This window comes from Meriones unguiculatus, chromosome 7, assembly GCF_030254825.1.
Source record: "Meriones unguiculatus strain TT.TT164.6M chromosome 7, Bangor_MerUng_6.1, whole genome shotgun sequence".
Taxonomy (NCBI): domain Eukaryota; kingdom Metazoa; phylum Chordata; class Mammalia; order Rodentia; family Muridae; genus Meriones; species Meriones unguiculatus.
In genome coordinates, this window is record NC_083355.1 from 88925437 (window position 1) to 88935458 (window position 10022).

Sequence of the window (10022 nt, forward strand, 5' to 3'; positions counted from 1 at the left end):
GATTTATGCTTATAAGCCTTATCTGAGGCAACATCAATTTAAAGATTTTTTTTTAACTTGCTGTTTAACAGACCGATGTAATCTGATTAATCAGCAAGTCTCACAGTTGTCCCTGTTCGTATTTCAGGGTGGCCTCAGCTGTTTCGTAATGAACCTGGCACAGCATCACCACGACATAGCCACAATAATGAATGACTGCGCCGCCGTGTGGCGCTGAGAGGTATGGCACGTCTCTGGGTTTTTTGGATTCAAGTTTTCCAGTTAAAGTTCTTCTACCAACTTTAGAAGTCACTAGATGGCACCCTTTCGGTTCGTTAGAAATCGGAGGTTAAGAGCCCTGGCTGCTCTTCCAAAGGTCCTGAGTTCAATTCCCAGCAACCACAGGGTGGCTCAGAACCATCTCTAGTGAGATCTGGTGCCCGCTTCTGGTGTGCAGGCACACATGCAGTACAGAGTACTGTATAAATAATAATAAATTCTTTAAAAAAATCAAGTTCTAGACAGGCAGTAAACACTGCTGGCACTTGCACCTTTCTGGCAACCACCCCCAGGTTTTCAGCTCAACTCAGGATATGCCTGAAGAGAGCTTTAGAGCTAAATATGCAAATTTTCATGCAAAGAAACCAAAATACAGGCAGTGGCCAGGTGCATCGGCGCACACCTGTAATCCCAGTTCTCTAGAAGGCAAAGGCAAGTGGCTCTATGTGAGTTTGTGGCCAGTCTGGTCTACAAAGTGAGTCTAGGACAACCAAGGCTACACAGAGAAACCCTATCTCAACAACAACCACAACAAAAATACGGGCAGTTTAGGTGACTTGCTAACGTGTCACCAGCTAATTTGAGGTTTCTCCGTTTTGTTTTGTCTCCATGTATTATTTATGAGCTTCTGCACTCACATGTGGAGGTCAGGGGACATCCTGCAGGAGTCAGCTTTCTCCACTGTGTGGCTTTCAGGGATCGAACTTAGGTTGTCCGGCTTAGTACTGACTGCCTGTACCTGCTGGGCCCGGGTCTCCCATCTTTTAATTGTGCCCATTCATTTACTTACCAAATATTTATCCACATGAGTACAGTGTATACAAAAGCACGTGGTTTCAAGAATAGTGAACAAAATACACACACACACAACTCATAAAGCTCATATTCCAAAAGGAGACACACAAGGTCCCAAAGGGAGACACGTAAATGTTAGAGAGGAACAAATGTGGGCATGGAGAACATAAAACATTACCTTTCAGAGTGGCCATAAAAGGCCTCTTGACAAAGTGACCTTTTAATACAGGAACTGAGCATGTCAGATAGGCAGTTGATTATAGAGGTCTGGAGTTCAGCCAAGGACTGTTGAATCGTAACATTGCAATCAGGAAAGACTCTGGCTTCATAAAACTACCATGGACACAAGAATGATAAGAAGATTTTCAGGCTCAAATGATAACATACTTTGCATGTTAACGTGTGGTTTTCCAAACGTCTACCCAACGACGTGATTATGAATGTCTCTGCCTCTCCTGGATGACATGTGTCTTTGTTACTTGCCCATTGCTCTGATTAGACACCATGACCAAGGCAATTTATCAAAGAAAGCTTTTATGTGGTGCTTAAAGCTTTGGAGGGTTAACGTTTATACCATCATGAGGGGAGTATGGCAGCTGGCAGGCATGGCACTGGAACAGTAGCTGAGAGCTTACACCCACAAGCATGCAGCAAAGGGAGAAAGCTCTTAAACCTCAAAGCTCATCCCCAGTGACAGACCTCCTCCTGATCCTTCCCAAACAGTTCCACCAACTAGAGACCAAGTATTCAAATATATGAGCCTATGGGGACCATTCTCACTCAAACCGTTTCTATGTGAGTCTTCTAACAGTGGCTAGCCTCTCGGGACGTTTGTCTATCATCTGGACATCTGGATAGAGCCCCGTGGCTCATGTTTTACTAAGGATGGAGATGTAAAGATCCGAAGGCCCGTGTTCCTTCTGTGCTTGCATTTTGTTGTTGCCCAGGTTAGGCTCAGTTACTTCCAAATTGTGTGATCTTCTCTCTCACTGTATTCCCCAGGATGGCACAGTGACTTTGGGCTTCCTGAGGACCAGGCGTGCATAACTCTCAGTTAGTTAAAACACAAAACCACTCTCCTGTCAACTACCACGAATCTAACGACAACCAGAATTCTAGTATCTTCAGTCAGAAAAATGCCATCACAGATACCAACCACGCATGGGCTTTGGAGCCAGGTTGCTGGGGTTCGCCTGCTTCTTCTAGGGTTTGCTATGCGGTCTAGAAGCACACGTGCAGCCACGGGTGCCTGCCTCTGACTCAAGCTTTCCCCACCCCCGCCACCAACTCACATGTTGGAAATTTACTCCCCAGAGTCACGTTTGGAGATGAGGGGTGGGTTAATCCACTCAGACACTAATGGGCTGCCAGGGGAGTGGCTTTGCTGTCACAGCCAGCTCTTCTGTGACACGCTTGCTGTCCTTCCCCTTCTGACGCCCTGCCCGACTTGGGACTCTGCACAGTCCCTACAAGCCAGAAAAGTCACCAGATGTAGCTCACTCACCATGAGCTTCTCAGTCTTCAGAAGCTTGGGCTGACTTAACCTTTGTTCTTTATAAATTTGCTTAGCTTGGAGTGTTTGGTTATAGCAGCAGAAACAGGTTACAAATGCATGCCCTTGGTGAGTATTCTTTTGTCTTAAGCCAAGCTTTATCATATGTCTCCTGTTACCTATTGGCTTTCTCTTGGTAGGAAAAAAAAAATTCTGGAGTTGGAGGAGAATAACAGCAAAAATAACTTTCTGGGGGACACCCAGTCAATGTGTCAGGCTGGTACCATACTTTTTCTAGTCACTAAAAATGTATGCAGCAAGTATTTTTATTAACCCTGATTAAAACCGTGACACAGAGCAATTAAGCCAAAGGAGTGGCATGCTCTGCAACCAGAATAGGGACTCAGCAATTCTGATCAAAGTCCTAAGGTTTAGGCACAAGAAGCTCAACCTGCCACAGCTGAGCTCTGTGTAAAAATCACCATCTACTGTGGAGGCCCCTATTTCAGGACTCCACATGGATGTGAGGAACTAGGCTGCTCTTCAGCCTTTTAATACAAACCTAGCCAGCCTAGCTGCCAACTGTGACATTACACCTATCAGCCTTACCCCTCCTACAACCCACCTTCTCTTCCCTGCCCCCCAAGCCTACAAGACCATACACCCCAGGCCCAGCCCTCCATTCCTGCCTTAGGGTCCTCAGCACCTAAAATTCTACCAGTATAGGGACAAGCTGGGACCTGTGGAATTTGTCTGGGCCTCATGCTCCTGACTAGTGATCTTGCCTGCCCCTCACACTCTCTAGCTACTCTTGGGAGGCACACCAGAGTTTGCGTTTCATTGCCTTTGTGTTTAGAGATCCAAAGATTCCAAGCCCCAGTGTAGAAGAACATGGCTACTATGGCAAGGGATCACATCCAAAGACTTAGGTCTAAGTGAGCCAACAGGGCCAGAATACAGACATGCCCTTAGTACACAATTTTAATTCCTCTGGCTGGGAAACACACCTTTAATCCCTCTAGCTAGAATTTAGTACACAACTTTAATCCCAAACAATGATGTCTAATTGAAGGGCAGACAAAGAGACGAACCAAAGAAAGACTTGACAGAATGAGTCAGAGATAGGATACACCTAACTCTCAGGAGAATAGACAGGAAAGTGAAGCTATTTAAGAGCAGCACAGAGTAAACAGGACAGTTCATGGAGACAGTACAGAATAGTTTGGGAGTACAGGACAGTTGGCTACAGTTCATTTGAGTACAGTCAGGTTCATACAGTTTCAGTTCATGGAGTTCAGAGGCAGTTTTCCCAAGCAGAGCAATTCAGTGAGAAGCAGAGAGAAGATAGATTGAATCAGTCGGCTTGGAGAGGAGTTTTGAGCTAGAAAAACCGAGTTGAACCCGCCAGCCAGAGTTCAGAAAGAACTAGAAAGAGTGAGTTTATTCAGCAGTAGTCTCAGAGGCTGAAAACATCCTAGGCCTAAGTTAGCAGGTAGAGGCTGAAAGCTAAAGCCTTTAAGGTCAGGGCTTTCAAATTAGATTGTACAAAAGGCTAGAAACTTCCAGGCATAAGCCCAGGCTTAGGGATAGTTAGATAGAAATGCTTTGGGCTTAGCACAGCCATGTACTTGTAAGGCTTGGGTATGGCTCTCATCTCATCCCCTCACCTGAGGAAATAAAAACATTTACACCCCAGGATGAAACAAGTAAAGGGAACAGTTTCCTCCTCCGTGAGGCTAGAGGTAGGAGGGACAATAGAATACCACAGAGGCTAAGCTTATGAGAGACTAGCACCTCCCCTCTTCCTCCTCCTCTTCTTCCTCAGCCTGAGCAAGCAACCACCAAGGCTCCTGCTTCTGCTGCCTACACCCCTTAGCCTAATGGGTTGAGAAAGCTCACTTTGCAAGCTTGCGGGTGTCTTCTTGTGTGGATCTCTGATACATCTAGGTGACTGTTCTGCCCTTCATCGAGGTCACTGGTTGTAAATATATGTTCTCGCCCCTATTAATAACCTGCACTGCACACACTTGCCTCCTGTCACTCCAGCTATTTCTACGGTGACTCTTCTCATCGCTCCCTCCCTCCCTTTCCACACAGGGTGAGGAATTGGAGTAGCTCCTGGGATTCACCTGAGCCTGGGTATGTTCCGTTTTTCTTCAGTCTTCACCACATTTCCTCTCTCACTCTGCTGTACCTGTTCCTGAGGCCGTGACAGCAGACAATTGAGGGTGAGGGGGTGCAGGAGGTGAGAGAGAAAGTAGAATATAGTACAACAGCCGTTATCCTGATGATCCCTCAGCATCACCCACCCTGGCTCCTTCCATTTGTTCTGAAAACACTGGTCCTGTTTCTCAGAGCTCTGGGAGCCTATGGTCTGTATGGGCGTAGAATTACTGGTGATGAGGGACCCTCCACCAGTCTAGCCAGGGGAGTCTTCATGGTGTTGAAGCCTTCATCCTCACTCTCCCCTCTCCCCCATCCTGCTGGCATCTCCCCTGCCTCGACTTCTCTCTGTTTGTGATATGACACTTGAAACTTCATGTGTAAATACATTCTAACCTTAGTAGGATCTGAGATGGGGACTCAACATCTGAAAGAGAAGAGAGAGAGAGAGAGAGAGAGAGAGAGAGAGACAAAGAGAGAGAGAGAGAGACAAAGAGAGAGAGAGAGAGACAGAGACAGGGAGACAGAGAGAGGACGGGAGGACTCCTTTCAGTGCAGGGCAAAGCACTCCAGAAGATGCCGCCCTGACTTGTGTCCCTATAGCCAGGGAAATCTCTTTCCCGCAGGTGGCTCCATCCAGACCTGCATTAAGAACTCTACCAGATCACAACTCAAAGTCTTGCCTGTCTCTGAAAAACCAGGCCTGAGCAATGGAGCAGATGCCGCCAGCTACCAAGGAAAAGAAGCCTGAGAGACTGTGACTTCACAGAGACTTTTTGCTGGCGCCCTGAGACCAGACTCCAGATGTGGCCACAGCACCTTCGCCAGCAGGCTTGCATCTCCCAGTCCCCTCACACCATCCAGTTAGAATTTCCCTGCTTCCTGCAAACACACCCAGTCCTACTGAGATGTCAGGGACCTTGTGGGACGTCTCCTTAGCTTGGAACCTTGTGGAGTCCACTATGTAACCACTGGATCTTGTCTCTTTGGCTGTTTGTGCTGAAATGAACACTTAAAACTCTAGACCTCACTTGATACACCTGGAAAGCAGAAACTCAGCTTAATCAATGCCCAACATTGACTGGGCATTGAAGTAGCCGGTAGACTGTAGACTGTAGCAGAGGGGCCCAGAGGCAAAGGTTAGTGAGATGTGATTTCTTTTCTCAAAATTCAAGTCAAGGAGAGAAGGGAGAGATTTAAGAAGAAGAACCTAAGGAGTGGAATAAGGTTGACCTAGAAGGAAGAACTCTACAAGCTGAACACAGTGCAAACTCCCAGGCTCAAGCCACAAGACGCTAAGGCCAGCCTGGGCAATATAGCAGAACCCAATCACTCTCACACAAGTGAATACCTGTTTTTCTCACTTCTCAGTGTTACTCTAAGAATGAAATGAAGGGTGTGCGCTGTTTGTGAGGCTCTCTACAAATGTAAGCAGATATGACCTCTTTACACGGCTTCTGTGGGAAACACTGGCTGAGCTGTCTGCACAAATCTTTTAACAAAAACAACTCCTACAGCTGAATCCACAAGGGAGGAGAGGCACCTCCCCATGGTACCCGACCATTTTGACCATTTGGTTAACTAAGCGCATGCAACTGAGAGAATGGGATGGAATCAGGTGAGCTCCTGGACACCTTTGTTCTGGGTTTGGAACAGGATGAAGGGAATCCAGTCTCACTCTGGGTGAGAAGAAAACCAAAGATTGCCAGATGAGAGCAGCAGGAGGAGGATGGAGCAGAGGTCCAGAGAGGAAGGGAAGCAAGAAGCAGAGGTTTCCAGGATCTGAATCATGTCTGCCCCTGCCTGCTAGAAACAATATCCCCAAAGAGGCCATCTGTTTGCTGAAGGAAAGAGGAAAGGCATCTCAATGATGATGGCCACTCAAAGGTCACTTGAGAGACTGTGTTTATCTATTTATGCAGATCATCAATTTGATCATTGATAATATGAGAGAAATCTGACACATTAAAGAAACACAGGCCAAGAAGTAAAGTATTTGGATCCTGCAGTGACAAGCTGAGAGTTAACATATGATATAGTCAATAAATGTAACATCATTTTGGGGTCAGTAGCATTGGGTCCTTGTTGTCTCTCCAAGATGTCATCTTGATGCGTTAAAGTCTTGATGCCTCCCCAAGTCGTTAGCTTATTCTTTCTCTTGGGATATCTCCTCTTGGCGTGTTTGTTGTCTTCCTTCAGATGCTTCATTTGCCCAGTGTTCTCCAGGATGCTGACCTGCTCAGATGTATGGGAACTGAAAACATCTGGGGCTTTGTTCATCTTCTGATAAGACACAAGTGTAAACCTCCCCTGATGGTAGAAGAACACGGATCCTTTCCACTGATTAGTCTCTAGAGCTTTCATTTAACACGTACTGTGTCTCCTTTAGGGAAAAATTATTTGGGGCAACAGAGAAAGCATAGAATCCTTTAAAGTGAAACAAAACAAAACAAACAAACAAACAAAAAAAACCCCCAAACCTAAAGTAAGCATGGCTAAATATAGCCCAGCATGTGGGGATTTGGGTGGGTGCATATTCCCCCTTCTCATTTTTAAAACTTGTTGTTTAAGTATTTCATGGTGTCTTTCCACAATAGCTTTAACCCTGTGGGTTGTAAGGGACTCCAGTCATGCGATTAATATTTTGTAATTGTAAAATTTCTTAAAGCGTTTGCTGGTATAAGCAGGACCATTCTCAGTTTTTAGTTGGAAGGTTTTCCCTGGAAAGGGAAAGGTGTGTAATAAATGATAATGGCATCACTATGTGACCAGAAGCAACAGTCATATTTTTAAAAAGTATCAACTGTTGCATGAGCATATTTTAAACATCAAAATTCAGAATATGAGTAACAGCTGTTTGCCAAGTGACATTAGATTTTAACGCTCAAAGATTCATTCCACCAGCAGGTGGCAGTGGGGTAAAAGAACAGAAAGGGCAGGCTCCAATGATTTGTTGAGCTTGTTCATGAGGTAGAAAGAATTAAACTTGCAGTGATCTTTGTATTTTGATAAAGAAGTTCATGAGATTTCCCAAGGGGACTGAAATAAGAATGTTATATGTGAAAAAAAGGCCAATGCATTGGCTTGAGCATTAGTGGGTGTGAACGGATGAGAAGGAGCATGAAAATAAGTAATGAAAAAATATTGAGATTATTGTTATATAGATGTCTGAAGGGACAGAAACAATTGTGAAATAGCTTTAATAGTTGGATTGGGTTTAAGTCTTTCTTTTCCTCCTCCTCCTCCTCCTCCTCTTCTTCTTCTTTGTCTTCTTCTTCTTAATTTTGGATTTTCCAGAAAGGGTTTCTCTATGTAGCCCTGGCTGTCCTGGTACTCACTCCATAGTCCAGGCTGGCCTCAAACTCAGAGATCTGTCTGCCTCTGTCTGCCTCTGCCTCCCGAGTGCTGGGATTTAAGGCATGCACCACCACTGCCTGGCTAACTCTTGCAGTTTCCAAAAGAGAAGCAGTTTGAGCACAAATGGAAAGCCTGCTAAAAGCTGATCGGTTACAGCGAGTTTAGACTGTTGAGCTGTTCAACCAGGGGTGGATACAAGCTTTTTGTGTGTGTGTGAAGGATATGGAATTTATATATAAAACATAAGCTCCTTTCCCTTTGAAGGGCCATCTGTAAACACATTAAAAGTTATCTCTATAGGATTTTTAGATGTAATTTTAAGTAATGCCCATGGACTATCTTCAAATATTCTTAAAAGGGGAGCTTTAGAATAATGACTATTTATAGATCCCAAGTAATGTGCTAATGCTACCTGCCAATTATGATCATTGTGGAACAAATAATCAAACTTGCCCCCACAAGGAGATCAACAAAGCTAAAAAATCATGAGCCCAGAGGATCCTGCAGAGACTGATGCACCAACCAAGGACCATGCATGGAGAGGACCTAGACTTCCTGCTTAGATGTAGCCAATTGGCAGCTCAGTCTCCCTGTGGGTTCCCGAGGAAGGGGAGCAGGGGCTGCCTCTGTCATGAACTCAATTGCCTGCTCTTTGATCACTTGCCTCTGGTGATGTAGCCTTGCCAGGTCACAGAGGAAGAGGATCCAGGCAGTCCTGATCAGACTTGATAAGCTATGGGCAGATGGCAGAGGAGAACTCCCCCTTTCAGTGGACTAGGGGAAGGGGATAAAGAGGAAGAGGGATGGAGGATGGGACTGGGAAGAGCTGAGGGAAATCGGGATAGATAATGAATAAATTGTTTAAAAGGGGGGGAGAGTTGACAAAATACAGTTTGGCAGTTATTAAAAACAAACAAACCAACCTGTGTTTATTTAACGGCACAATGATTTTGGTGGCTCCTTACCGGTAAGTGGTTTAAGACATCCCTTCCCATCATTATTAATTCTATAGTTTCTTGTAAATACCGAGTTACAGATTGTTGTGGAAAGCTATGACATGCATACATTTCTATAATACCTTGTTGATTTATAATTCCAGTGGGTGATGAGAACAAAGGCAGGATAAGTAACTGATAAGGAAGTAGCCGATTCATCCTATGACCTACTGTTTTAGCAGCAGCTAAATCTTTGGTAGTACGAGGCATATAAGAACATACCCAATTGACATGGACCCAATTTTTTTCCTATGTATTTGAGGGTACATTGTTTGGGAAGATTTAAGCTGTGAGGGTGATGGCAAATTTGTTGTTGCATAATAATATATTTTAATAATAAATATATGGTGAATGCTTTTTTAATTTTATCTGGAGTTATGTTTAAAAATTTGTGTTTCAGTTTATTTACCATGAAAGTTGGGCATTCACTTAAGTATCGATTAGGGTAACATGAGAGGAGAATGTCATCCATAAAATGAATGACTAATACCCCCGGAAATTTAATCAGCACCAGCTTAAGTGCTTTGTGTACAGTAATATTGACATATAGTGAGGCTATATTTTTATCTCTTGTGGCAAAACTTTCCACTGATACTGGGTCATTGGCTGTTGACTGTTTAAAGCAGAAACAGAGAATGTAAAACTTTTCATCATGATGTAAAGGAAAAGAGAAAATTCCATCTTTTAAATCAAATATAATAATGAAATGTCCTTGAGGAGGCATAGTGGGAGTGGGGAGCCCTGACTGGAGGGCCCCCATTGTTTTCATAGTAACATCTATGTCCCTGAGATCATATAACAGTTGAAATTTATTTTTTGCCTTTTCATTTACAAAATTATTGAACATAATTATTTAATTATAAAAATAGGGGAATTCCAAGGATTAACTGATTAATGTCCAAGTTGCAATTGTTCCTGTAATAGAAGTTGGATCTGTCTCATTTCCCCATGAAGGAGGCACT

The 10022-nt window shown here is 44.2% G+C and overlaps 1 long non-coding RNA gene across 1 annotated transcript; it reads left to right on the forward strand.

The window, feature by feature from the left end:
• Nucleotides 1-128: 128 nt before the first annotated feature.
• On the forward strand, nt 129-9304 carry LOC132655271 (uncharacterized). Its single transcript, XR_009593024.1, has 3 exons — nt 129-220; nt 4643-4684; nt 5335-9304. It is a non-coding gene; the product is annotated as an uncharacterized LOC132655271 (long non-coding RNA).
• Nucleotides 9305-10022: the final 718 nt, after the last annotated feature.